At 37.4% G+C, this 25,523-nt stretch overlaps 1 long non-coding RNA gene, 1 other non-coding gene and 2 pseudogenes across 2 annotated transcripts; 3 read left to right on the forward strand and 1 right to left on the reverse strand.

Moving 5' to 3' along the window:
* Positions 1-2,206: 2,206 nt before the first annotated feature.
* LOC131278159 (uncharacterized) lies at positions 2,207-10,486 on the reverse strand. The gene is made up of 2 exons (XR_009185403.1): positions 9,852-10,486; positions 2,207-8,248 (listed from the first exon to the last, which is right to left on the reverse strand). It is a non-coding gene; the product is annotated as an uncharacterized lncRNA (long non-coding RNA).
* A 1,744-nt stretch (positions 10,487-12,230) lies between these two features.
* Positions 12,231-21,251, forward strand: LOC101427299 (centrosomal protein of 63 kDa-like; annotated as a pseudogene).
* On the forward strand, positions 19,547-19,806 carry LOC111764993 (small Cajal body-specific RNA 6). Its single transcript, XR_002797465.2, has one exon. It is a non-coding gene; the product is annotated as a small Cajal body-specific RNA 6 (non-coding RNA).
* Positions 21,252-21,840: 589 nt separating the features above from the next.
* Positions 21,841-25,292, forward strand: LOC101421536 (all-trans-retinol dehydrogenase [NAD(+)] ADH1B-like; annotated as a pseudogene).
* Positions 25,293-25,523: the final 231 nt, after the last annotated feature.

Consider the following 25,523-nt stretch of genomic DNA (forward strand, 5'->3'; position numbering starts at 1 on the left):
TGATAAATACCTAGTAAGATCCAGAAAATCATGTATGCTCTCATTTTCCAAATTTACACAATTGCTAAGTAGACTCCTTGAGTTTGGGTATAAACATATATACTATAATTTCTTTATGAGAGAGCAGATAGCTAACAAGTCTACTGATCCTGGAGGATCATCATCATCATAATCATCTGACTTAAATGACTACAGAAAGCAAACAGTCTCTATTAACTCCAGTATAGCAGTATTCAGAATGCAGCAATTTTAATGAACTTCCTCTTCTCCAATTCTCCTATTTTTATCTGGCTAAACCAAACAATGATGTCTTTTTCTGTTTTGGCCTTAAGGATAAAGACTCTATCCCCAAATTTAGGGCTAATTTTATGGCCAACAAATTTCCACTGCATTCATTAATAACCCATGTTTTACCTTTTGAAAAATAAACAAAGGATTTGACCATCTTTGCTCTGGAAAAAGGTAGATTTTAAGTTTCTTTTTGTAATGGAGGGTTGGGTTGGCTTGCATAAGGGGGGAAAACTTTATTCCTCAATGATTGCATCTATCTGTGAGAAAGAAGATAGAAAGATGAGAAAAGCATTGGAGTGTCTAGATTTTCCCTTACCAACTCACTCCTTGCATGTAGAACAGTTAACATCTTATTGTAAGAAGCTAAGAAAAATTCATATGCATCTACTAGTCTGCTGAAGCAAAATTCTGTTGCTTAGAGTAAATCTGAGTGGTCAGAGAACTTAGCCTTCTAGACAGGAGAACAGCCACCATGACAAAGAAAGAACATCAGAGCTAAACAGTAGAGTCCCTGCAGCCTCTGGCTGGCCTCTTGATGAAGGAAATTCATTAATGGCCAGAAATTTAAATCATATTCCTGATGTCTCAAAACTTGCATTATGGAAGTAGGTGGTGCTGCATTGGGATTATTTTCTGTACAAATCTTACTAGTTCTTCATTTTAAAATACTGACATCTTGTTTCTTTTTTCACTTATAAAAATTTTCACCAGTAAATTTTATTGTAAAGGGTAGGTTAAAAACATAACTTAAGAATATAAGCAATTCCATTACCAGGTCTAAACTTTAACTTTTCCAACCACCAAATAAGATGAATTTTGTCACCAACATTTACATATGACAGAACTATAGTAATAGCATATTCAACATCACCTTCTAGCTGCACACCCTATTCACTGCTTTTTCTGCTATCCCACATTTCTCATTAGGTTTTCAACTTAAATACTATTTCTTAGGCACCCACAAACACAGCATATTATTCAAGACTCCTCTCCTGACAAACATTCTTGGGGAACAGAAGAAAAAGTACCCACAGCACTTGCTTCTCTACTAAGTTATCTCATTTGCTTCCCAATTTTTTTAAAGATAGAAATTATTTTTGTTTTCTTGGCTGCTCAAGCAGATACCATGAAATGGGTCAGGATAAACTATTTGAATTTATTTGATCATGGTTGTTGTGTCTAAAAGAAAGTCTAAATCACGGCATCATCAAGAGGATGCTTTCTCCTGAAGACTGTGGCATTCTGGGACTGGCTACTGGTGATCCTTGGTCCTTAGCTCCTCTATCACATAGTAGTACACATAGAAGCGTCTCCATTCCTTTCTCTTCTGAGATTCCACTGCATTTCAGCTGCTGCCTCTCCCTGTGGCTTTTTCTCTCTGTGGTTCAATTTCATTCTGCTTTTAAAGGGCTCTAGTAATAGGATTCTGTCTTATCCTGATTAGGCTGGGCCACATTTTAACTGAATGAACCATGTGAAAGGTCCTACTTACAATGGGTTCACAACCACAAGAATGGATTAGCTTTAATAAAATGTTTTACTATGGTACCTACAGTTTCAAGTCACCTGAGTACTAGAGAATGAAGGCTAAAGGGAAGTCATATTTAGGATCTGGTAGGTGAGATTATAGTTGTTACAGTTGAAGACTACATGACAAGGTACCATAAAAAGATGAACTCCACTTTATTTTACTTTACTAGTATGCAGAGGAATGGAAATGGAGGAGCTGATAATACAGATAGGTTCTACTAAGGCTCTACAGAGTCTCCTTGGCAACACATGGAACAGTGTTGATTATCTAATGTTAAAACAATTACTGTGAATGCCCCAGCCAGCAGGGCAATGAACGGGGGCTCGTGGTTGCGTGGATGGGAATGGTGAGACAGGAGACGCGAGGAATGACAGCGAGACAGGGTGAAGATCAAGCTGCAAATTTTATTGAGGGGAACAAAGCATATATACTCTTGGGAAGGGGAGGGGTAATAGGCGGAGGTGGAAGTTAGGGATTGGTTATGGTTGCTACTGACGTGTAGGGTGGGTTTCAGTTTCCCCGCCTTGCGCCTGCGCACTGCCTTATCAGTCTGGGCAGTGGCGGGAAGACGGAGAACAAAGGCCTGAAAGGGAAGAAGAATAAGGAAGCGACAGGGCAGATTTGGATTCTGCCATGTTGTGGGACCTGGCATATTGTGAGGAGCTAATTATAGTTTGCTCAAATGAGAGGGCTGGCTCTTCTCTGGCAGCCATGCTACTGACTCTCGCTGAGGTCGGCATACATTCTTTTTATCGCTCCCAACATCTCCTCCCTTTTTCTTATATTAGCACAGTACCTTCTGCGTGGCTAACTGAGGGAAACAGAGGCCTCATTTTCTCGATGTGAAGAGGGGGCTTTACCGACTGTGCTACAAGGGCGAATAGAAAAAAGGGGGGGCCGTGCCTGTCTTAGGTCGGAACTGCACCCGGTGAGCCGTTTTAGCTCACTCACACACGTGACCAGTCTTACCCGTCATTGGGAAGCATGGCAGTGAAAGGCCATGTCCCTGTCTTAGGTTGACTGTTAGGTCAGTTCAGTTGCCTGTCATTGGCTAACCAGCCCAGCTCCCTGAGCGGCCAGTGATGCTGTCGATGCATCCCGCCTACCTGTGCAGGCTGAATGCGGTCGAAGCACCCTGCTTAGTGGCCTTTGCGAACAGAGCGGACCCCTATATCGATGAGGCATGCTTCTCAGAGAACAGCTAGTTTGTGCTTACCTCTAACCGTCTCTTGCAGTGTTGTACCTTGCACTCAGCAGCTTATAGGCGGGGGGAGTTGATGTCATAGAGGGGGGCAATTTGGATGGTCCATAGATATACCTTGATCAGCAAGGTGGAGCCGATGATAATGCACTTGAATGGGCTTGCCGAGAGTGGAGTCAACCTGGTCCTTAACTAACTGAATAATTCTTTTTACGGCCCAAGGTCCAAAAGACAATATGAGGAGTATAGTTATTAGTGGGCCCAATATGGGAAGAATATAAGGGAGGATTCCATTAAACCCCCAGGAGAAGTTTCCTTGGGCTTCTCTTTATTACGCTTTGCTAGTCCATTTCTGAGCTGAGCCATGTTATTTCTAATAAGGTCGGAATGATTAGCATAAAAGCAGCATTCCTCTCCTAATGCCGCATAAATCCCTCCCTCCTTAAGGAAGAGGAGCCCTCTGCAGTTTTGGAGGACAACCTCAGATAATGAATTTAGGGACTTTTCTAGATGGGAAATGGAGATTTCGATGCGGGCTATATCTTCATCGACGGCTCGCCTGATAGAGGAGAAAGAAGTTTGTTGTGTAGTTAGGGCTGCTACTCCAGTACCAGCTCCAGCGAGACCTAAAAGTGAAGCGATTGTGATGGCAGTGATGATTTCTCTTTTTTGTACATAGGCTGGTAGGAGGTGGCGCTGCCAGGAGTTAAAGAAGTGGTTATCATTATAAAAATAAATGCGGGGGAGTATAATAGCAATCATGCAGGTTTCACGGGTGGTGTTGAGGGCTTGGACGCTAAGACATGGGGTCAGGCCAGTGGAGGAACACAGCCATTTTGTATTATTATGGGGTATTAAGAATGTTGCACTTGAAGCCTTTTACCTTTATTTCGAGCAATGCCAGACTTGTTGGCATAAAAGCAGCACTGTTCCTGCAGAGCTAGACATATTCCTCCACGTTCTGCTGTAAGCAGCTTTGACCCTCTTCTATTCTGTAACACTACCTCAGCTAGAGAGTCTATTTGATCTTGAATATCTTGTATAGTGCTCGGCAAAGCCTGGATATTATCAATTAATTGCTTAGATAATTTTGTATATTGGGTAAGAGAGAGTCCTAACCCCGCAGTACCAGTGGCTAGGGCTCCAGAAATGCCTAAGGTAACAAAAAGTGGGATAAGTTGCACAGCTCTTCTAGAGTGGCCGGCAATGTAGTCCATGCTGGGGATAGGTACAGGTTCAGTTCCAATAATAACACTAACATCGGGGAGGAGGATGACTGGGAGGGCAGTATCCCTTCCCGCAATTCTCGTATTTTAACATTTTGCTCAACAATACCAGATTTATATAGTAGCAACATTCTTCCTGGAGAAAAGGCAGGTTCCCCCTTTTTCAGCTGTAAGTCAAGGGCCTTGTGGTTTTGTAAAGCTACTTGGGCGAGGGATGTTAGTTGCTGCCGCATAGAGTTAAGAGACTGCGCACTGGATTCTAGGCTAATTTGTTGTTGTTGTTTAAAGTATTGCAAGCTGATGAGGCCATGACCAAGAGCACCATGTCCTGTGGCAGCTGCAGCGACTGAACCTGTGAGGCTAATTTTTTACCAATATAGGGAGGAAGGCGGCTCTTTTTGACACAGATGGGGATAGTAAAATTTTTTAGTTTGCCTTCTCCATAGTATGTTAATTGTGGGGTAATGGCTACTAGGATGCAAGGCCTCATTTTTATAGAATAGTACATTTTTGGGTTATAGTAATTTTCCAACCACAAACACATAAGGATTTCTTACACATGCCTGAAGATGAATTTGATTTAAATGCAGATATTGACTGTTTTTACTATTATTCCCAATCCGTTCTATACTAGGAGCTATTCCTAGAAAAACTTTCCACAGATACTTCTGCTTGTGTATAGATGTGATATTACACCATGGAGAAGGGATTCATTTTCCCTTCTGTTTCCAAACACTATTATTTTTAGTAAAAATTATTTTTTGTTGTCCTTTACTATTTAGACCGTGCCAAATAAATCTGTCATTATATTCAATGGGACTCCCCATAGGGGCACTTTCCCACACTATTCCATAGGAATCATTAAAAATGACAGATTTTCTTCCTATATGGCATTCTTGCCATCCTTCTTTATCCCTACTGTCTTTTTGCGGACAATCATAAGTAGGATTTTTAGTCATGATTAAATCATAAGAGGGAAATAAAGTCACAGTAAACTGAGTATTATTATTTTTGAAGATAGCTATGGCCCGATTTTTAACATACATACAGGAAGGATGATTACGAATGCATAAGCGTTGATAATCAAATGGTAATATGAGATTATCGATTCTTTTTCTTAATAGGGTTTAATTGGCAATCGATTATCAATTGGTATAGGGAATATATGGGTTTTATTCAGATATATATGAAAGAATGGACTTTTCCAGGTTAACACTCTAAGTAATGGGGGGTTAGGTACATAGGCCTAATAAGTGTAATTACTGGCAGCTTCCTTATTACTTACGATCACCATCATCAGAAGTTGTAAAAGTCTCCATCTCTTCATTCTGGAGTTTAATCCTTTTCGCAGATAACTAAATTTGTTCTCCATTTTCTGAAATGATAAGAGCATAGCCTCACCCCCTTACTATAATCCTGCCTTTTTCCCACAAATTGCTTAAAATATCTTTCCAGAATATTGGTTGATCTTCATTTCCTGTGTCTACTGTAGATGTTTGACATTTTCTAAGTGACATTCCACAGGTGTTAATGAATTATAAACATTAAGAGAATGTAAAGTAAATAAAGCTTTAGCTAATTGGTCTTTTGGTGTTATAATACCATCATCTCCCCCTTTTTGTTTTAAAAGCATAGTTTTTAGGGTATGATGGCTGCATTCAATTATGGCTTGACCTGTAGGATTATAAGGAATGCTGGTATCATGTTCAATACCATATTTTAAACAGAAAGATTCAAAGGATTTACTAATGTAAGAAGGTCCATTATCAGTTTTAATTTTCAGAGGGCATCCCATTACAGCAAAAGCAGACCAGAGGTGTGAGTGAACATGATGAAACTGTTCCCCACTTTGAGCAGTAGCCCAAATGAAATGAGAATAAGTGTCAATATAAACGTGAACAGATTGTAGTTTACTAAGGGATGGTATGTGAGTAACATCCATTTGCCATAATTGATTAGGAGTCAGGCCTCTGGGATTAGTCCCAGCCTGAAAAGACACTGTAGTTAAGGGTCCACAGGTGGGACAGGTACAGATAATTCCTTGTGCCTGTAGTCTTGTTAACTTTTGATATTTATTTCACAGGCCTTTAGCATTAATATGAGTTAAAGCATGGCAATTATGAGCACTTTGTAAACACCTTACCAATAAATCAGCTCGAGCATTATTTGATGTCATAGGACTAGGCAAAGAGGCATGAGAGATATATGAATAATGTAAATAGATTTTAACCTAATGAGATGTTGCAAATCAGCGCAAAGTTGAGATAACTCATCAGTAGCAAAGATATGAGCTGTTTCAATATACTTGACAGTAAGGCATACATATTCAGAATCAGAGACAATATTCAAGGGCTCTTAAAACATTTGTAAAACTTTAATGATGGCTCAAAGCTCTGTGCATTGAGCAGATGAATAAGGAGTTGGCTAAACCTGTTCTTTTTGAAAAGTAATGTATGCTGCTTTTCCATTACTATTACTATCAGTAAATACTGTACAGGATGGTTGGGCTATGCACACAGCCTTGAAAAGCACTGCAAAAGTTTATTGTTGGGTTTTTTACAGATAAAGGAATGCAGCTGGCTTGATTTGTCTAAGAAGACACTAAAGAAAGTCTTAGCAAGTTTTAAAACAAAGCGATAGCAATACAGCTGGACTTTAACTTTTTGCAACAAACTAGCAGTATTTGGGATTGCTGCATTACTAGTGTTGTTACTTTAATCTATGATAAGAGGTTGTTTTTGTGACATATACTCTTTTATAATAATTAAAACCATAATCAACCACATTGTACCCTTTTTTTTAAATTAATATTATGCTGAAATATTGGTAACTTTATACACTCTTAAGCATTTATAGAAAACTTTCACTCAGACAACTTTAATTAACAGAGGGTTAAAGGAAAGAAAAAACTTGTTAATTTTATAACTCTTTAAAACACCTTTTATTTGCCTTATAACATATCAAATGAACTTAATTATTACTTTAATTTTTCTTTCAAGGTAAAAGAACAAATCTCTTATAATTAGTTTGGAATAAAAGGCTACTGTTCAGGATTAGGTTTTGAGAAAGCAGTTTTGAACATTATGTTCCTTTAAGAGATAAAGCTTTCCTTCTTGGAATACCTAAGAAATGATAAGCACAAGAAACACAAGACAGACTTTCTTTGTATACTGACTGAGGATAAGAACTTTTACCAAAACAGATTAATGGTGAGAGACCTTGAGAAAGAACAAAAAAATTTTTAACTTTGCATCAACATACTACCCGACACCAAAGCCTGTAAAATTTTATAGATAGACCCATTAAATTTCATTTAACTTTAACTGTAAAAATTCCTTTTCCACCAACCTTCTGCAGTTTCAGCATTCACTCAGGTTCCGTCCTATACTCTACTCTTTCCAATAATCAGTTATTTTATCTCAGGACAAAATCATTTTCTGTTTCTTTAATAATAAAAACAAATTCCATATAGCCTACATACAAAGTTATTAAGCAAACTTCTTATAATACTGTGAACACTAAACAAGCTTGTTAAAATAATGAACCTTTCTTTAAATACTTAGTAGCATGCAATATTAGAAACAGTTTCCTAGAAGCAAGTTGGCAGGGGAGGCTGGTTGCTGTCAATCTTTCCTGTTATAAAATTACCTTTTATTATTATCATCATCAATTCAGTTTTATATATATTTAAGAATGACCTTTTGGAATTAGCCATTTAATACCTTAATGTAAACAATGCTTTATTAAACCTTTTATTTATAACCATATAGACTATTGAAGACAACTTTTATCTTTACAGAACACATTCCCTTACTTAAAATTATCACAATATCTTTTACAACTTGCCACATGCAAATTAAGTTTCAAGAGTTTATGAAAAATTAGCCATTCTACTTTAGGACAAAATACCCCTTTTTGCAAAACTTATGACATTTCAGTTAGCATTTTCACAAACTTTTAACCAAATGTTCATTTAAGTTTTGCATCCTTCATATTATCCTGTGAAGAAAGATAAGTTATTTATTTCAATCTAGGCAAGAACCATTTTTTATGAAAAGGCATAGTAATTTTGTTAATTAAGACTCACAATTTTTATTATTGTAGATATCTTATTAACATTTAAACTTATGTATTAATATAATAAACTTAAGTATTAATATAAGTGCTTATTTAATTTTTGGCCATTTGAATAGAGCTCTTTTTAAAATTTCTAGTAATTTATATTTACCATCCGGAGGTATCACAATATACATTGACATTGAATTAACAGACAGACAACACAAAACAATTATAACACATTAACAGAAACATACAGTTTATTTACAATCGACTCATAATTCTTTACTTTCTTGGTATAGCTGCTTTTAAATCTTCTGTTATATAGCACATCTTAGATTGTACCTTTCAAGATTTCTTCTGGAATTCATGTTGCCTGTAATATGCAAGCTTGTGCTTGGAAACATTTTTATTAGTTATCAGCAATCAGTTAAAATAACTTGAGCAGCAGTTAGGCAGACCATTAGCACACATTTTTGGATAATTACTGTAAGACTATACTGAGACTTGAAGTTCTGGAGATAATTATTGATTTAAAACTGAAAATTCCTTTTAGACCTTGACAAAAATTTTGTACTCATTTTATTATCTTGGTTAAATTAAGCCCAATCAGAATTAGCATGGAAATAAAACAAAACACAATTGTTGCCATGTTTTTCTCTCATACCAGTGGATTAACTATTATTAGCCTTCACTAGCCCAGAGCTAAATTGTTATGTAGATAGTAGGGAGCCCATGAGTTGTGAAAGGGGTGGGCGTTTGCTGGAACAGAGTTGATTGCCTTATAAGCTTGTTTGGATTTTGGGGCTTGTGGCTGGCCTTGTTGATAGGTGGGGCCAATTTCAGAACAAAGCCTGAAGTAACTAGGCAAGTTCTCCTACTTTCTGTAAGGTCTAACTGCTGCCTGATAAGCTGCATTTGCATTTACAAAGGCAATTTGCTTTACAAAGTCTGTTTCTGTGTTGGTATCGCCAAACAGTCTTTCTGCAGCCTTGCACAATCTGCCTACTACATTGGATATACGAGCAGGGGATCTCTGCTGGAAGAGGTTACATAAGGGGGGGGTTTAAGTGGGGGAAGTGAGAGCGGCTCAAGATCACAACTTACATCTTCATTGGGAGTTTCTGGGTTATTTTCACAGACCTCATCCTCAGGGGAGGGGGCAGAAGGTGTGGAGGGTTTATCATCAAGGGAAATTAACTGAGGGGTGAGTTTGAATGTAAGTGATGGGGTTGCGAGTGATGCTCAGACTTTTTACTGCAACCCGAAGGGGGTTGAGAACCTAATTTTAAAGCAGTCTCCCCTTCTGTAACTAAATTCTTTATATCAGGAGGTTGGGGGTGATTCTTAGTACATCTTGTACTAGCCGCCAGTAGCTAAAGGCGGTGACGGGGGACCCTTCTTTTTTACCACAATTCCTCGCGCCTTGAGTGCTTTCTTTATTTGATTAAGATATAGATCGTGTTGAGATTGTTCCTGTCCCATGATAAGAAAAGCTTTAGTTTTAGAAAAGTAAGGAGAATAAAGAGACTAAAAGAAATTTTACCTTAAGTAGGTCTTCCCAGGACTCCCTCCTGGACAGGATCCTTCCCGGATGCCTGGACTTCTGCGCCGCTAGTTTCGCCTCTGCATCGGCCGTAGTGAAGAGAGCTCTCTATCTTGGTGGGTGCGGCGGTTCCCTCTCACACACAAGCCAATTGCCCCACATTGGGCACCATCTGTGAATGCCCCGGCCAGCGGGGCAATGAATGGGGGCTCGTGGTTGCGTGGATGGGAATGGTGAGACAGGAGACGCGAGGAATGACAGCGAGACAGGGTGAGGATCAAGCTGCAAATTTTATTGAGGGGAACAAAGCATATATACTCTTGGGAAGGGGAGGGGTAATAGGCGGAGGTGGAAGTTAGGGATTGGTTATGGTTGCTACTGACGTGTAGGGTGGGTTTCAGTTTCCCCGCCTTGCGCCTGCGCACTGCCTTATCAGTCTGGGCAGTGGCAGGAAGACGGAGAACAAAGGCCTGAAAGGGAAGAAGAATAAGGAAGTGACAGGGCAGATTTGGATTCTGCCATGTTGTGGGACCTGGCATATTGTGAGGAGCTAATTATAGTTTGCTCAAATGAGAGGGTTGGCTCTTCTCTGGCAGCCGTGCTACTGACTCTCACTGAGGTCGGCATACATTCTTTTTATCGCTCCCAACAAATTACTATCTTTCATTTCCTACTTCAGTATCTGTGCCATCCTGACAATTTGATACCATGCATATGCCTTCATTTCTAGCTGCCTTCAGACTTCTCCATGCCTTCATGCTAGGAAGTCAGGGGCACATTTCCTGACCATCTACAGCACCTCACCTATCTTTGCCGCCTTTTCTCATGTGTACAGGTATTCCTATATGTTTTTATTCCCTATCCCAGGAGTGATGTTAGGGCTAATAGAATGGCATGGCCACAACTCAAACTCAAAACCAAGAACAAGGAACCCCAGCTTATCAGGATGGGAACTCACTCTGCATAAAGATGCTTGATACATGCCTTTTGGTCAGTGTCAGGGTCCCTGCCCCCTGGGGTATAAATACCCACTCTCAGGCAGCACAGGTGTCTCTTTTCTCTCACATGAAGTGCGGCATGCCAAGCTGCCATCCATTGACACTGACCCAAGCCACTGGCTTCCCCAGGAGACCAGTCATGATGGGTTCTCTTCTGCTGTTCTTCTGGACCTTTTGTGCTGTGTAAGAAAAAAAGCTGGGCTGAAGTTTCTGTTGTGCCTGCACTTCTGTTTCCATAAGGCACAATTTAGCAATATGCTCCAAACTTTTTTATCAAGGACACCAGGCAAACAACAACATTGACCAAGCTCTTTACAGAAGCAACCAATACATACATAATGTAAAATGTATTTTACATTAGTATTTGTTGTTTGTGTTGCACCATTTGATGGGTTTTAAGAAATGTCTGACTGTCATTTATCTACCATTATAGAATAGTTTCATTTTAGTTTCACTAAAAATGCCCTGTGTACCATGACATCATTATGCAAGCAAATGTTTAAAATGCAGTGGAGCTAGATGAAAGTTGAATATCATGTGGGTAATAGAGGCCATTAAGCTTTCCTTTTAGTCATTCTATGTATGTTTTCTTCTCTTTGAGCAAAGGGATTTCTCCTAACTTCCTGTACTTATTGTGTTTGTTGCTGTTGTTGTTACCCCAGATCATTATATTAGTATGCCACAGGGGTGCTGATGCAAATTGTTGGCCTTTATAAAGGGTATTTATTTGGAGCAAAAGCTTACAGTTTGAAGGCTCTAAAGAGTCCAACTCAAGGTTGCTTTCTCACTAAAGTCAGTTGCCATGTGTTGAAGCAAATTGTCACTCATCTCTGCCTGGTATCTCCTTTCCCTCCAGGCTTCCAGTCCTCTCTCTTGGCATATTGCTCATGTCTTTTGGGCTTTTTGTATCAACTACAAACTATCAGGCACATGGCTTATCTTTTCCCTGGAGCTTTAGCTGTTAGAGCCTTCTCCTTTCTGTCACATGGTAGGATCAAAATGACCAAGTTCTCTCGTCGTCAGTGTGTGTCTGTTTATATCAGTCCACCAAAGGGGAGGGTCACACCTTACTGATGAGCTTGAATCAAAACCCTAATCTTAAAGGTAATTTAACCAAAGATAGCTCAGCTGAGTCTAATGAAATTAAAGGGTATCACACCCGGTATAGTTTGGTTTACAAACATCATTTTTCTCTTTTGGAGATTCATAAATAATCTCAAACTGGCACAATCATAGAAGACAAGTGTAAGGGATCCTCCATTATTTGTGCTCCCAGGACACACAGGATGACTACTATGCCTATCAAACTATACTTGTATTTCCATTCTCCGTATTTCCCTGCCTCTGAAATATGCCTAAAGACTAGAGTAAAAACTACAGCATGAGACAGTATAGACTCAGGTTTATAAGTGGAGAATAGCCAGACCTTGTATATACAGGAAATTTTTAGTAACATAAGGTAAATGTCACTCATTTTCATAAACTAAGGGAATTGATTTTTATTGTTTTATACTATTTGCATGCAGTGAGAATAATTTTCCTATGAAATAAAGCATATTTCATACTACATTTGATAAATATGAGGTTCTTGTACTAAACTGAAAACTGAACTATTGCTAAACTATATTTTAAAATCTAATTTTTACTCATCAAAGTTTTATTGTTTAAATAAGCTTAATGATTACAACTGACTGAGAAATGTGGTATGAGGTAATTAAAAAGAAATATGGTGAATTTAAGTATAGAGATGGGAATGAAGCCACTGTAATCTCAGCATGAACAATAGGTTACTAAGAAAATAGGATCAAAGTAGTAAGCATTCAAAGCAATAAGATAAACATGCCTGCAGATGTATATATTTTTACAAGATTATTTTCAATTTAGAACTTTTCTGTTAACTATCATGTCTTGAGTCAAGTTTGGTTAACTGGAATTAGTTGAATATTTCAAATATGTAAAACACATGAGGTGATGGTGCTGGGTGCCACAGCTGTATGGCCCAGGATGATTCCCAGAGCCACCTGCAACCACCAGGCTGGCCCCTGTAGGCCAGGTTGGCTCTCATACCCTGCTACACCTGGTTGCAAGCACCCTGCAGACCCATGAAGGTGGAAGAACATGAGAAAGTCAAGCAAGAAATGGCAAAGGAATATGAGCAGGAGTTGAAATAAACTACATGAAGAATTAGGCAGACTGAGGATAAGAAAAAGCAGATAAGCAAATAAGGAAGAAAAAGCAAATAAGGAAGCACCAAAAATCACAGGGAGGATCAGTCTGACATTGAGAGGTCAACTGGAAAAATAAAGGAATTTCATCAGAAATCACTGGACTGAGAGAAGCTATGTTTGCCTTCTCAGCAACAAATATCTTTTCTGGAGGCACAAAGGAAGGCTCTGGCTGAAGAAACAGATCATTCAGGCTCAGTATGATAATCATAAACAGAAATTAGAGTTTGTAGAGCTGCCCAACCAGTCGGAAATTCAGCACCTTAGCAGTAAGTTAGAACAGGCCAATGACACTATCTGTGCCAATGTGCTGGAAATACAGTGCCTCACCATGAGGATCAATGACTTGGCTGGAAATAATATGATTGTTCTGCCTGAACAGCAGCAAGAAGAAGAAGAATTGAAAGAATCTGAAAATCTGTTAGAGGTTCTGCAAGAAAAGAAGAAAGAATTAAAGACAACCTTTAAATTTCAAGAAAATTTCATCCGTGAAGCACAGATTCAAAAGGAGAAGCTACAAGCAAAAACAAAGGCTACTAACACTCAACGTGTACTAGAGGTCATGCTGTCAGTGGAAGAGTCTCAGGCACAAAGGTGCTATACCTCGCAAAAGGAGGGGGTCTTATTATAGAAAATGTGCTCTCCCAATTGGATTTCACCGACAGTAGTAAAGAACTCCTGCAGGCAGAGGTGACTCATCTTGAAGGCAATTTGGAATCTGTAAGTGCCAGATATAAATAGCTGAGTCAAGAACTAATGGAAAATATGAAGAAATGAAGAAGATGGAAGGACATAACAATAAGCACAGGAAAGAGATTAAAAATTTGAAAGAACAGATTTTACAGACTGAACAGAGTTACAATTCTGCAATAAAGGAATGAAGATGGAAATCTCCCACCTAACTTGGGAGGTGCATCAGGGAGGTATCACTATTACTTCCACCAAAAGTTCTTCCTCAGATATGGAAAAGCTACTCAAAGCAGAAATACAAAAGTCAGAAGAAAAGACAACAGAGCGCAAGGAGATTTTGGATCAGATGGAGTCACTCAAGTTAGAAAATCATCTTTCTGAAACAGAGACAAAACTGGAATTGGATTTACATGAGGTAAAAAGATTTCTCTAGCAGACCTCCTGAAGAATCATATTGAGGCTTTAAATAAATTAATGTCTGAAAATCAGCAACTAGAGAAAGAATTGTTGGATACGAAGTCTAAGCTGGAGATTTCTACTCAGATGTGCTCCCCCAAATATGATGGAAACTTTAAACCAGAGAAGACCCAGAGAAGAGCAACAAAGTTCAAGAATACAGAGTTCAAGCCCTCCCATGTCCAGTGCAGACATGATGAAGTAAAGACTGGGCACTACAAAACAGGTCTTTGGTCTCTGAGAAGATGAGCATCAGATAACAGAGACCCCCATCTCCAGAATCCTCAGCCCCCTAAGTCTTCATATCAGCCCTTGCAGCAACACCATTTCTTTTCTGTCTAACTTTATGTATAAAACTGACTCTTTGCCTTCAATATTAGATGCAAATGAAGCCAATTTTCTGAGACTATGTCTAAGAGTATGAATGACCTAGAAGAGTTAGTATCTTTGTGTCACTTGCCTAAGTCTCTCATTGGTACAATAGCTACAAGATTTTTATCTTGAGAAACTGAGGTCTCTTAATATTCTAGAGTGCCTGGATACCCACATTGAAGAACTAAAAAGGGAGAGTGAAAAGACAATGAAACAATACAGTCAGCTCTTAAGTAGCCTTTTGAAAAAAATCAGAAACATGGACAGAAAAATAAACACTGAAGAGTTACTATCATCTGAAGTACCAGCTCTTTAAAAACTTGTATATATAAAATTTAAAAGATGCTTCACACTAATGTAGTTGTGAAGAATTATGAAAAATTGATAGGCATTTTCACTGCCCTGGGTTATTTAACAGAGTTCTTCCCTTCCAACAATAACTTGTGAGAATAAACCATTTTGCTAGAAAAAAATATATGATACTGTGATGGTTAGGCTATTGTGTCAACTCGGCCAGGTAATTGTGCTCAGTTGTTTGCTTAAGCAAGCACTGGGCTAACTGTAATACAAAGCCATTTATGAACTTTAGTCATAATTGACTTTACTGCAATGGTAAATCATACATAGCTGGTTATAGTTACGCCAATCAGGGAATTTTGCATCAGCAAGTGAGTGACGCTTAACGCATTCGCATTCAGTTGAATCCCTTAAAAGGGGAAGTGATTCTAGTATTGAGAGAGAATTTCCCAGCTTGTTTTTGGACAGCCAACAACTCCAAGAACTCCTCGAGAATCTTCACTGGACTTTTGTCAAAACTCCTGGTTTCAGCCTGCCTGTGGGACCTGAACTTGTGCTTACCTATAGCTGTGTGAGAGACTCTGATAAATCTCTTACTATCGACAGATATCTCTTCTTGATTCTATTTCCCTACAGAACCCTGACTAATGCAGGTAACTAGTTGTTAATGCTTTCCCAGTAAGGGAATAAATTTTCATTTTGGAGTATTCTTCTAATGTTTCAAGGAAACATTTATCCTGTTTCAAGTACTAACAGTTATCCCAAAAGGTGTCATTGGTTGCCATAAATATTATCTATTTGAGATTATAGAGAGGACTACAAAATTAGTGTGAAAGATCTATTATTTACTATGTGACCTTCAGTAAGTCATTTAACCCCTCTGAGTCTCTTTCATCCTTTATGAAGATTAAAGAGATGATGCAGTTGGAAGGCTTCATTAACTGTGAAGTGACACAAAAATTGGGAACAGTTTGATTTATCAGAGACTTATGGAAATATTTAGGTTCCATGCAATCTTCAGAATACACCTCAGATAACATCATGAGACTCCAACTTTTGTTGGATACTTTGAGATTTTAATATTGGTGAATTAATTCCCACTGGTTCCTCAGAGGCCTCAGCCAGCTCCCAATCTCCTTCCTCTAGATGGTGGGGAAGAGGAAATGTGGGGAGTAGGTGAGCACTGAGAGTGTTCTCACAGAATGTCATAGGATTCCCATGAGGCATGGAGGGCAGGGAGGGGAAGTGCCTTCTGTACACAAACTGGATCTCTGTTCTCAATAACATTGTTGGGGAAAGAGAGTTTAAAGTCGAAGAATTATAATGGAATCATAAAGTGGCTGGTATCCAGAAGAGCCTGTATACTGATGGTTCTCAGCAACAAAATTTGACACTAGAAAAAGTTTTTCCATATTTGCTATTCCCCATTCCAAAAATTGTAATTCTGTGAAAGTACATAAAGCTTGAACCCACTTTTAGCCAACATCAAAAACTTAGCGAGAGTGAAGACAAATTTAAACTTCGAAGGGATGAATTTCATTTTGAAGTTTAAACAAATAGCTCTGATATTAGTTAACTGAATTTTCTAATTCAGCAAGAGTACAGCAACAGAAATATAGAGGAACTTTGGATTTAGTTTTTGCTACTTTATAAATCATACAAAATGCTCTGAGATCAGATAGAAACTTCATTTGACAGAATCAGTAAACAATTACTGAGAATTGGAGTGAAGAACAAAAGTAGTTGATAATTATATGCAAAACACCTCATATTTATCATTAGCAAATAATTATTGCACAAAAGACGTCTAAGTGTTCTCTGAAAGCTTTTAATAACAATTTTATTGACGTGTATTAAATTATTTGTCTACAAAATAGTTTACAACATGCAGGAAGTGATCCATTGCATAAGAAAAGAAACAAAATTGGTTAAGTGTACCAATAACAAACCAGAAATAAAATGAGCCCTATAGCTTGGGCCAAACACATTTTTGGTGAGATTAATGGTCATATATATTATCTTGATTTGTTCAATTAATGCACTTGGGACTCAGGATCCTGAAGTATAAAATACTCAGAGGTTGCTTACCAACCTACACACAAAGTTGAACAGAGAGAGGAAAATGTCTGGTGTTCTTGACTGTATTTTGTATATGATCAAATAACCCAGAACAGTGATTATGAAGGAAAGCAGTTCAGACAGATCAACAGATAACTCTCATATAATTACGGTATTTAAAGACCAACACTAACCCTGAGAGTAGTCATTTGCAAATGTGTTTGATGTTTCCAAATTTTAAGGGAACATGACTACAGTATAAAACCAAAAAAAAATTTGTTTATAAAAATGCATATCCCTGAATGATACCATGTTTCAGAGTGGGTGGGAGAGAAAGGTGGGGAATGACTGCAGGACTACATATTTCAGAATTTAAATAACTGGGAACTGGATGTCAAAGGAAAGATGTAATAAAGTATATCGCTTTAAATTTGGAAGTAAATACAAGAGCATTTGGTTTTATCTTTCCAAAATCTTTCAAAGAATAATGAGTAGCAAAAAGATTTGGAGAAATTGTTGAACATTTATTTTAAATTTGCTTTCTTCCTCTCTTTAAGACATTCCAAGAAGGAGAATATTGAAATGCTATTTGGCCTATGAGTTTGAGAGGGATTAGAAACACCCTGAACTATCTGAGTCTCCAACTCTCTAATACCTAATGAAACAGAAGGCAATGAGGAGGTAAAGGTTGGAATAAGAATTACATCCATAACTAACATCTAACAGAAATCAGAAATATTTTACCTGAACTTCTGAAAAGATGGCATTAGAGCAGCTAGTCAGGGCTCAATTCTCTCACAAAAACAAGCCTGAAAAGGAAAAAAACTATCTGAGGAGCTGCTTTGGGAATCTGCAGACCAAGACAGTGCTGTGCATCATCCAGGAAGGACAGAGACAGAAAGACAAAGAGGCCAAATGAGAATGGGACATATGGAAAAGTACAGAATATAGAATAAGTGGAACTAAGTGTCAAAGAGGAGCCTTACACAAAACTAAGGAAGAGATAAATGATACTAAGAAGACAATGGGGAAGCATACTGAAAAACTGGTGAACATACATAAAAAGATAAAAGATCTGATGGCAATGAATGGCACAATGTGAGAAATCAAAAATATGCTGGAAGCTCATAATAGCATATTTGAACAGGCAGAGGAGTGAAATCAAAGATAATAGATCTTAAATTGTACAAATAGTAGAACACACAGATAAAAAGATAGAAAAATTCAACAGGGAATTAGGGAATTGAATGACTAACATGAAATGCACAAACATATGCATTATAAGCATCCCAGGGGAAGATAATAAGGGAAAGGTGGCAGAAGGAGTGTTAGAGGAAATAATGGCTAAAATATTCCCACTCTTTTGAGAGATATGGGCATACATGTCCAAAAAGCACAGTGCACTCCAAATAGTATAAATTCTAACAGCTATATGCTGAGATATATACTTATCAAATTGTCAAATGATCAAGACAAAGAGAGAATACTAAAAGCAGCTACAGAAAAGAAATCCATTGCATAAAAGGGAAAGTTTAATAAGATTAAGCACTGATTTCTCATCTGAAATCATGAACATGAGAAGGCAGTGGTATAATATAGTTAAGGTACTAAAAAAAAAAACTTCCAGCCAAAAATTCTGTACCCAGCAAAGCTGGCATTCAAAAATGAAGGAGAATTGAAAATATTCACAAATATTTTCATAAACTAAATTCATAAACAGAAATTAAGAGAGTTTGTCAACAAGAAACCTGCCCTTAAATATTAAAGGGAATACTGCATGTTGAAAGGAAAGAAAAACAGGAAAGAGAAGGTTGGAAGATAGTGAAGAAAGGAAGAATATTAGTAAGAATAACTAGAAAGATAAAAAGAGGAAAAAAACACAAAATATGACACATATAAACTTAAAGAAAAAATGTCTAATGTAAGTACTGCCTTTACAGTAATAAAATTGAATGGAAATGGATTAAACTGTCCAATCAAAAGATACAAAAGGGCAGAATGGATAAGGAAATATGACACACCTACATACTGTCTACAATAAACTCATGTTAGACAAGGTTTGCAGGAGATTGCAAGTGAATGGTTAGAAAACAAGTTTATGTACAAACCATTAACAAAAAAGGGTGGAAGTAGCTACAATAATGTCAGACAAAATAGAATTTAAATGAGAAACTATTGTAAGAGACAAAGAAGGACACTATAAAAAGTCTGCTCTGTGTCCTAAAACAGGGAGGAAGTCTACAAGAATTCATCAGTACCTGGCCTGCAGAGAAGAAAGAAACAATATGAGAACAGCAGGAAAAGTAAGCAAAAACACATTTTATTTGGAAAATATTTCCTCTATTATATAAAAAATAAATATAAAATTTTATGTTTATTGTATAATAAATAAATGGATACATTTTATCAATAATTTATAGTTCATATATCATATCTTATATAAATTAGAAGCAATAAGTACTGAAATATAATATACAATCCTAAAGTACAATGGAAATAGGCTATTCCCATTTGTCTCTACCAAAATATATCATTATTAATATTTCTCTCCTTCCTATAAATAAATGTGCTTTAGTTAGAGTGACAGTTTATCCAAATCTATCATAAATAATTTGTAAACCAAAATTAGAAATATTTTAAACAAAAAGTTATCTTAATCCTCTTAATTCCTCCATTGTTCCAGTTGTTCTGGGATTGGTAAAAGGGCCACTGACTCTTAGCAATGCCCCTTTCTACTATCCATTTGTGAGCCCAGGAAAGACACTGTTGTAGGCATCCAACAGATTAGTTACAAAAGGATTTTGGTGGATGGAAGTTCTGGGATCTGGGGTTATGATCTGACATTTTCAAGCTGAGACCTCTGGGGGGTGGGGGTTATCTTCATATTCAAAAACCGTAATTTAAATGAGTTATGTGATAACAAAAAGATAATGATGGATGCATCTTAATTACTGAAACAGATAGATTTATGACTTTGGGAAAATTATTTAGTCTATTTACTCTCAATATTCGCATTGTAAAATAAGGCCAGTATTCCAATAGTTCTACCCTGGTAGCATGTAGGTAAGGTTAAAGTCAAGCCTGGAAGCTCCCGAACAGGCCACTGGAAACCTGTCACCTCATAGGCACCAAGACTCAGGACCTACTGCCATCAGTGCATGTTTTGCAAGTCCTCTTACAGTTATTGTGGCATTGCCCATAGCATAAAGCCTGAAAATTGGCAATATTTTATAACTAAATAATGGAAATTAATTTCAAAGGAAGAAAATCTCATTGAATTGATTCAATCACATTTGCAGGTATGTCATTCACTATTACAGAAGCACTTGAGCTGTACAAAGTTTGCCACCTAAAAAACAGGATTTAAGGACCATTCACAACAGTGAAAATATGTGTTCAACTCTTCTTTTGAAGACTATCTATGGTTAAGCTATTTTGAGTTATTTATGTGTTCATATGGGGGTGGGTTTACATGTGTCATTTGTATTTTAACTCATATATTTTTTGGTTCAAATGTGCTCTGAAAGGAGATGCTACACATGAATCAAACAACAAAACAGAGAGGCAAAAGCAGTGTCCCAAATGAGTAAAGCAACTAGAATCACAATAAGAGGTAGGAAGGGAATATAATAATATTAATAATAAAAAGGCAAACAGGGGAGCAGAGAGACAAAAAAAGTTTTCCTAATCAGGAAACACATATTACCTGTTATCATAAATTTAGATTGTTTTGCCATAAGCAAAAACTTGAGCAAGAGGGTAGTAGGTTTTAAGTGAATAGACAACCTTCTACAAAATCAATGAAATAACAGTGACTCAGTATTTCATATACAAGTGAATAATTATGGGTCTAAAACCCACTGCAAGTCAGCATTAGAATATATCAAGAAAAAATATCTGAGGATAAAAAAAGAAATGCCAAATGACCTAAAAAATTGTTTTCAAATTTATCTCACTGTCTCATTATGGTTAGCTCTGTTTCTATTTCCCATGTTAATGCTTTACATGTTGTTTTTTTTTCAATGATTTTTATTACTTTCCTGACCAGAGCTTGTTCATTTCAACATAGCAGTTATTTGTTCTACACATGGGGTAAATGTGGCAATACAAAGATGAAAGGACAAAGTCCCTAGCTTCAAGATTGGGTGAAAACAGGTATTATCTTGTGTTTGATTTTGCAGGTAATAGAATGTAAAGCAGCTGTGCCTTGGGAGCTAAAGAAACCCTTGTCCATTGAGGAGGTTGCATCCCCCAAGGCCTATGAAGTTCGTGTTAAGGTGAAACCATTTTCTGTCTCTATTTAAGTTTTAAAAAATAAAAGTATATCAAAGTAGAAACAAGGAAAAATCCATTGAGAAGTTTTTTATATAAATTTTTATCTAAATTATGGCAATCATTACAATGGAACTACATTGGTTGTCAAGAAAAGATAGAGATAGCATATGTCATTAAAATTTTTAAATGGATCAGAGTAATCCCAGTAAATATGTACAATCCTAAAAACTATAAAAAGAATTTATGTGTTTAGAGAGAAATACAGTACAAAAGGATATATATCAAGAGTTCAAAATAGTTCGTGTTTGAAAATCAAGGACTTCTTTCCTGGTAATAATATGCAACTTCTATAGAAAGCATGCATTACTGTATATCATATAAGAATTTCAGGCTGTAAAAACAATTATTTTGCAGATTATTCCAAATCATTTAATGCAAGAAAAGGAAAGTGAATGATAATTTTAGACTAAATAACCTCAGAGGTTAACTGAAACTTTTTTGGGGAGAGGGGGATGTAGGGAAAATTCTAGAAATCCAACTTCAGGGAATTGGATGCATTCAGTCTATCTGTGGGCCATACTTTTATCTGAATAGAACCACTCTACTTTTTCCTGACAGATGGTGGCTATAGGGATCTGTTGCACAGATGACCATGTGATAAATGGGAATTTTGTCACACCACTTCTGTGATCTTAGGCCATGAGGGAGCCGGCATCGTGGAGAGCATTGGGGAGGGGGTGACTGCGGTCAAACCAGGTACAGGAATCACAATCAGGGAATGTGTCCTTGTTCAGGTCCCACAAGGTCATACAACCTGGATGAGGAAACTGAGGCAGAGTGTTGGAAACTGAGGCACAGTGATCTCACAAGGAGAGACGTGCTGTCTCCATGGCTACATTTGCAACTTAAGGAATGCAGTAATTAAGAGTTCCCGACAAATGGGATGAAGCTGTTAAAGGCTGAAAGAAAAGGTGCACATATCTTTCGTAGTAAATAGAACACTTAGACTTTGCACCTTAAGATAAGATTTTTTGAGTTCCTTAATAATGCCAATAGTTAACTGTATGTTGCCGCTTGTTGTCACATAGGCTATATGTTGTTGCTTGTTGTCACAAGAGAGCCCCTTATAAGCAATAAAGTTGTCTGATAAGTCTCTACTTGTAGACCCCCTAATCCCAGCTCTCTTTCTTTCTTTTTTTTTTTTTTCTTTCCCTTTCTTTCACTCTCCCTTTTCTCTTTCTTTCATTTCCAATACCCTTCGGGTCCAAATCTCCAACAGCAGAGAGAGGAAGAAGACCTGCACCAGATCCCAACAACAGCCAACAATAGAGTGGGGACCAGGCAGGGACGTCCATGTTCCTCTCCCTGCCTGACGTCCCTCCTGTGTCCAGGCACATCCGCAGGCCTGACCTCCCGATTTTCTCCTTCAACATGGCTTGTAGAGTTCCCACTAGATGTCAGGCTCCAGGGTAGATCCTGGGAATACTGGAGCAAAGGAGACAGAGTAACTGCATCCTGGGGTTCACACTCTATCAACTGTCATTTTAGTATTCCTGAGCACTGTCTACATTTCAGGGCCCAAAACAAAACAACAAATGGGATAAGGGAAAACTACATGAGACAGGAGAACAAAAATATGTCAAGGTATGGATTAGCATATGTTAACTGTGATTTTCTGGTGCTGTGAGGCTCTGGCAGAATTATCATGGTATTTTTTATGTCCAGCAGTGGATTCTGTCCACTGAGTCCTCTTCCTACGTGGCCTCCCCTCTTGAACATGGAGCAAATGAAACAGACCAGAGTGAAAAGACCTGGCAGAAAGAATCCTGCCAGAAGAATATGTATTTTATTACCTTTAAGCACAGCTAAAAATGTCTCATTATTTTTAATAATTATTTTAGTTATTGACCAAATATTTATTTATAGCATTAATTTATATTAATTGCATTGTGTATTAATATAGATGAATAAGTTAGAGGTAAGGGGTAAATTCAATAGGAAATTTCCATGCTATCAATTCCACTTGAAGATTATTAAATGTGTTTAGTCTAATATTTATTTTGATTGCATGCAAGAGGTACATTGTTGATTAAAAATAAAAATTATGTTTAAGTTTTAAAAATATCTTTGGCAATTAAATACATTCTCTTCCTTTACCAAATATTTAGCTGTCCCATGAAAAGGAAAAAGATGTTGTCTGCTTTGAGTTTGAACATTTATTTCCTTTTTAAAAATATATAAGTAATAAAATGACACCCTTACTTTCACCTCTGTCCCTTCCAACATAGTGGTAAAAGAGGTAAGTCCAAATTACATTATCTGCCTAAATCCATTTAATTCAAGGTTTTTTATTCTACAATAAAGTGCTTGCCTTAGGAATAATTGAAGTATACAGAAAAATTTCACAAATTCCTCCTTTTTCTCATACTTTTCAATATTTCTTTAAAAGCACTAAATAAAAGATAAGCATTCACTTCCTAGTAAAATAAGTGAAGAGATTTTATAAGTCATTGTTCTCAAACTTTCAATATTATTATAACCCAAATTATTGCAAAATATCATATCACCATTATGATGGTCAGCATGCAACTAAAATTTACATTAATGCTTATAGTGAGACTTTAAGAATTAGTTAACTGAAGATTAAATGGCATGAAGTGGATAAAGACCGAATAGAAATCTACACATGGTAAAAGGTAATTATTCATAGAGTGAAATAACAGTAATTCATGTTGTTTTCCATATTTCCATTTCTTCTTTGAAAATATTCAGGGCCATAAAAAATTGATTAAAAAATCACCAGTGACACACTGGTGATTTCACTCTATTTCTTGGGAGACTTTTCCAGGATATATGCTTCTAATATACACAATTATGCTTACTTTCCTGTTCTATTAATTCTTGGGTAGAAATTTAATAATAAATTGTTTTATCCTCTTCCAGGTGATAAAGTCATCCCACTATGCACTCCCCAGTGTGGAACATGTGCCATTTGTAAACACCCAGGAGCTAAATACTGCAGGAAAATGGAGTAGGTTTCTTATTGTTATTGTCTGCACGTAGAGCCAATGAGTTTGCACATCAGGTAAGCTCCTGTCTCACGTCCTTCTCCTTTCTCTGTCTAACCAGGCTAACCAATTGTCGGGGGACCATGCAGGATGACACCACCAGGTCCACCAGCAGAGAGAAGCCCATCCACCACTTCATCACCACCAGCACCTTCTCTGAGTACATAGTGGTCGATGAGATCTCGGTGGTCAAAATCGATGCAGCTGCCCTACTGGAGAAAGTCTGCCTCCTTGTCTGTGCATTTTCTGCTGGTTATGGGTCTGCAGTCAATGTTGCCAAAGAATGACAACAAGCAATAATTCCACATATACTCAGATTGTCAAAAACCCTTTCCCTCAGGAATCATGGCTAATTCCTCTAAATTAAGTAATAGCTTTCCTCCTAGAACCATAAGAGCCCTGATATACTCTATAGAATTTGGGGTGTGATTATGTGTAGAACACATTCCCAGAAGGAATTGAGAGCATGTCCTAAAGATATTCACCGGATTATCAGAGATGAACAATCTGTTGATATTTCAGCAGAGTGGACAGAGAAGTCCCAGTATTTCATAAAATTCAAAGGATGGTGCATTGTCCAGCTTAGACTGTTGCTAACAATCATTATTTAAACCATTCTTGTCTTTTTTGAAAATACAGGTCACCCAGGATCCAACTGTGCTGTGTTTGGCCTTGGAGGAGTCAGTTTGTCTGCCCTCATTGGCTGTAAGGTTGCTGGAGCAGCCAGGATCATTGGGGCGGATATCAGCAAAGATGAACTTACAACTGCCAAAGAGCTCGGTGCCACTGAATGCATCAGCCCTCAGTACTTCAAGAAATCCTTCCATGAGGTGCTGAAGGAAATGACCAGGGGTGGTGCAGACTTTTCGTTTGAAGCCATTGGTCAGATCGACACCATACTACGTATATGACATGCTTTGATTCATGTTTCTGGAATCAAGGGTATGTTTTTAAACAACAGAATATAAATACCATTTAAATATAATTTTACTAAATTATAAATTGCAATATCTATCTCCTGTTTTTTACCTATGATCACTTTATTTGTTATTATAAGTGTATTTGCCAAAGGGGTGAGGATGCAAAGTACCAGAAACCTATTGGCTTTTCTAAAATGCATATATATGGGGTAAAAAATTAAAGTTACAAGGCCCCAAAGAGTCAAACTCAAGGTATGATAAAAGGTTCTTGCTCAACAAAGTCTGTTGCTATGTGTTTAAGCAAATGGTTGTT

This window comes from Dasypus novemcinctus, chromosome 1 (assembly GCF_030445035.2).
Source record: "Dasypus novemcinctus isolate mDasNov1 chromosome 1, mDasNov1.1.hap2, whole genome shotgun sequence".
NCBI classification, from domain to species: Eukaryota; Metazoa; Chordata; class Mammalia; order Cingulata; family Dasypodidae; genus Dasypus; species Dasypus novemcinctus.